Genomic DNA, 4,616 nt, shown 5'->3' with positions numbered 1-4,616 from the left:
TATTATAAATATAAATATAGTTTGGTATGTAGTTTGATTTTTTAATGATTAAAGTAGTAAGTTTGAAAAAATAAATAACTAAAAATAAAAAGGCCACGTTATAATAGAAGAAGCGGTTTCATGGTTTGCTTGTACATCTAATCTTGAAAGCTTGAACCCAACTTTGCCAAGTAACCTGCACCGGTGTCGTCCACCTGGACCAGATTAATTAGGATAATTCTCTTTCTACCCATTGCCGCTACGTCATCAATTCACCTTCCACTTATATATATATATATATATATATATATATATACCCACCCCACCCACACCTCAATTAACTTTAACTCAACAACAAAAATGAAAACATTCGGTCACTGTGGTCATAAGCCTAACTGGGTTCGCCGGAATTGCATCGGAAAAGGCTCATTCGGCTTGGTCAATCTCGCTGTTGATCAATCCGAGTTCGACAGATTTACCTTCGCTGTTAAATCCGTCGACCAGAACTCTAGCGAGTTTGTTCTCCGGTGTTTGGAGAACGAAATTCGGATATTGAAATCGTTGTCCTCACCCTACATCGTCTCGTACCTAGGAGATGATGTAACGGTCGAGTCATCGTCAGTGTACCGCAACTTAAACATGGAGTATATGCCCGGTGGCACTCTCGCTGACGTGGCAAAACGCGGTGGTGATGCAGGGAATATCAAAACCTACACTAGCTGCATCACCACCGCGTTAAGCTATATTCACGCCCGTAACATCGTTCATTGTGATGTTAAGGGCGCAAATGTGCTAATCGGGAACACTCCCGATATAGCAAAGCTAGCCGACTTTGGGTCGGCTATTGAATTGGGAGTCCCATTTGTTGAAAAAACTCGCGGGACGCCTCTCTGGATGGCCCCAGAGGTTATCCGGGGCGAGTATATCGGACCGGAGTCCGATGTATGGTCGCTAGGGTGTACAGTGATCGAAATCCTCACCGGAAAGCCCGCGTGGCAAGACAGGGGAGCCGACACGATTCGGCAAATCGGGTACTCCGATGACGTACCCGAGATTCCGTCTCGGGTACCCGATGATTTACGTGATTTTATAAAAAAGTGTTTGAAACGGAATCCGAGTGAGAGGTGGAGCTGCGATCAGCTGCTACACCACCCATTTCTGTTACCGTGTTCCTCTCCCTCATCACCGCTGATCACAGTCAACAAATGTAAATTATCACCCAGATGCGTGTTTGATTGGCCGGATTCAAACTCTTCCAATGAATCAACGGTTGACAGTCATGAATTGCACATGAACATATCCAATGCGAAACAGAGGATTGGTAAATTAGCTTCATGCTCAAGGGGAAATTGGGAAGCAGAAGGTTGGGAGACGGTGAGGCACACGGAATATTCTGATTCCGGAGACGGAGAAGAAAGTGTGAGTGTGAGTGTGAGTGGAAGGGTAGATTGGGAAGATGAAGAATTTGATGGATGCTGTGATTATGGTGTTGAGAGTACAAGCAGTGAAGCTCGGGGTATATGGTCGGTGGGATGTATAGAGAGAGTGTGGATAGATACAGGTGTAACGTATATGCTTGGATTGATAGACTGTTTTCAATATTGTATTTGATAAATTCGAATGTTATCCGACATATTCACTATACGCAATGGTTTAACTTCAACGCCAAGTCTTGTTTTTTACTTTTTTGTTTCAATTTTCGAATTCAAATTTATGGCCTAGACCACTTCGTTAAGTATACACGTGTCGTGTCATTAAGTGGTTACTAGTTTTTTAAATATTTTTTTTAATTTTTAATAAATGTTTAAAATTAAGTGAAGGTAGGAGAACATCAATCCGACTAGGATAAGGTACAGTTGATGTGTGGATATAGAACAAACAAAAAGCGTACGGAGCGTACGAATACATGGAAACTAAAAGCCCCGCGTAGCAAAGCTGTATTTATCAGATTGTCGATCAAGAGCTACATTAACTCAAATGCAAATTGTAAATTTGCAAGGATTCAACCCAGCCTGCTAAAATCAGTTGTCCGCAATCAATTTCACAACTTGGTTTTAATCGGAAATCACAAATTGACCAATTGAAACAACAGAGACAAAGATTGTTTTGAATCAATCAACTGAAATTTTAAAAACCCGATCAACTGAATTAATAGGGCGTGCCAAAACCAGCTGAACAAATAAAGTCATGTTAATCGTGCTATGAACATTGATTCGAATAATTGTTTTAATAATTAATTAAGTTATACATGATAATTGCTATACCTATAAAACAACTAGGATAACAAGGATAATTATCCAGCAATGAACATTATTTGAAGAATTGTGTTTTAATAATTGCTACAATTATACATGATAATTACTTTATCTATAAAAACAGCCATGATAAGAAAGATCATTACACTTTTTTGTTTGCAAATGATAATTACATTAGTTACACGAGATAATTACTCCACATATAAAACAACTATTATTATAAAGCGTACTACTAGAGTTATTATTTTTATAAATATCAAAATTATTTTATAACTAGAGCAATTATACTGCAAGCAGAGTAATTATTTTACAAATAGTGTAATTAAGTTGGGTTAATTACAAAATTATCACCGTCGTTTTTTATAGAAGCAGCCAATTCGAATGTTTAGCATGCTAATATTGTTTGCACATTAACACTCTCCTATAAAACTAGTTATAAGAAAGAAGCATAATATCAAATCACCGTTTTAAAAGGCGATTTGAGTCTTTCTTTTGAAAAGTATAGAATTTCTCGCGTTTTATATCATCGAAAGTACAAGTTGGATGAAAGCAACTAGCATAAACCGGTTTGCGAGTTGATAACAACAACTAACTGACATTACGCATTTAGAATGTGTGAAGGCAGCGGACCCTAGGTCTAAACTGAAGTTGGTGGCTAACTGAGCACTGAACTCACAAGGGTAGTTTCACAGCCCCTTTTCTACGTTTTACTATTATCTTAATAGGGGGGGGGAACATACGCGATTGCTTTTATATATGATAACTAGAAATAAAACACCAATCCTTTATGCGAACATGAGTTGAACTACAGTGCTAAAAACCCTTGCTTGCATACTATAAGCCTCAAGAATATACGAATAGTGCTATTGGCGTTGACATCTCCCCGATACGCTAGGTTAGTCGCGCTAACCTCCGATATTGCATCAAACCCGAGTGTTTATATTTCATCTGTGAGAATTAAATAGGGTAAAAGGATATAAGTCGTGGTTTGGTAATAGGCTCCGGGCTCGTCATATTAATTTGTAGATCTAGCTAGTCTACGGAGGATCATCGTATTTGTTTCAATAAGTTATCGGTTATTTGTTTGAGAACAGATTTAATGATTTGTGAATAACATGATTTCATATGGGTGTCAAAACCTGTGAACTCACAACTATTGTGTTGACTTTTTAAAACGTATGTTTTTCAGTGTCAAAACGCACGTAAGGAATCATGAAGACGGGACCTCAATGCATAAATAGGATACTTTTTTTTGAGGATTTCGCTTGTATAGCTCTATCGATGTTTACGGTCAACAAATTTTGTTTGAAAGCAAGTTATGCTTTATGCTTTTTAAAACTATTGGTATCCTAACACATGCATGTTGGTGATAATCATATACCTACGATATACACGACGTCACGCACCCATGCTTACGTCTTGGCGGGGTGTGACAATATCCCCATAGGTTATAATCGAATACTTGGACTATGGACAGTGTTATTTGGGTACAATAATAATTAGGTTTTAACTATCATCGTTAAATTTGTAACGTAAAGTCAGAGGTATTTTTGCCCTTTCACCTATTTGAATGAAAGTGGTAATTGTGATCAGACGCCATGGACGATTTTATAAGATAAATATTTCATATAACCATCTCAATATATTTTTAAATAATAATTTATAAAATTTATATTTTACTTATTTTTTACTAAAAACTTAAAATTGCTTATTAACTATTTTATAACTTTTTTTTTTCTTTCTATACTAACTTTCGGCTTTAATGATTTGCTTAAATTTTCATTCTAATCTTTTATTTCTTTTTCCTTTTTCTTAAACGAAATTTTATTCGACTTCAATTCGTTAATGCATAGTTCATCTAACTTCTTTTTCAAGATTGTTTCCATGCCTTCTAATAGAGGAACAATAATAAATAATACTTAATTTATAAATATTGTAATTAGCGTACTCAAATAGGTAAATGATTTATCCCCACTTGTGGAAGGCCTAGGCTTCTTAATGGAAATCCAAGTTCGATCCCCATTTGTAGCAATGTGAGTGGATATTGACAATGAAGGGTTTGAGCTAGGCATTGCCAGGTTATCGGTTCGCATCCCGAGCCCACCCCGGTTTAGTTACACCGTATGTTACGCCAAAGAGTTCTGCTCTTGTGGTGGCACAATGATAGTCAAGTGGCAGCCGGCAGTATGGTTTCCTGGGGCACCCAAGCCAAACTCTAAACCTAGTGTGGACTCGGTTAAGACAAAATAGTTTGGCCAGAAAGGGGCAACAGAACTCTTCAAATTAGAGATTGCGGTGGTCTAACACACAAGAAAGTCGTCTTTCTTAAAAAAAAAATTAGGTAAATGATTTAAGAAGATTATTCATGAAAGCATCCCTCGA

General features: G+C 37.2%; 1 pseudogene; it reads left to right on the top strand.

Moving 5' to 3' along the window:
• The first annotated feature begins 339 nt into the window (after positions 1-339).
• LOC143579389 (mitogen-activated protein kinase kinase kinase 18-like) lies at positions 340-1,748 on the top strand (annotated as a pseudogene).
• The last annotated feature ends 2,868 nt before the right edge of the window (positions 1,749-4,616 follow it).

Source organism: Bidens hawaiensis, unplaced genomic scaffold (assembly GCF_021521415.1).
Source record: "Bidens hawaiensis isolate Kalapana, Puna unplaced genomic scaffold, B.hawaiensis_p1.1 tig00029688_1, whole genome shotgun sequence".
Classification (NCBI taxonomy): domain Eukaryota; kingdom Viridiplantae; phylum Streptophyta; class Magnoliopsida; order Asterales; family Asteraceae; genus Bidens; species Bidens hawaiensis.
Note: the sequence above shows the minus strand (reverse complement) of the source record. Positions and strands in the feature narration are given on the sequence as shown.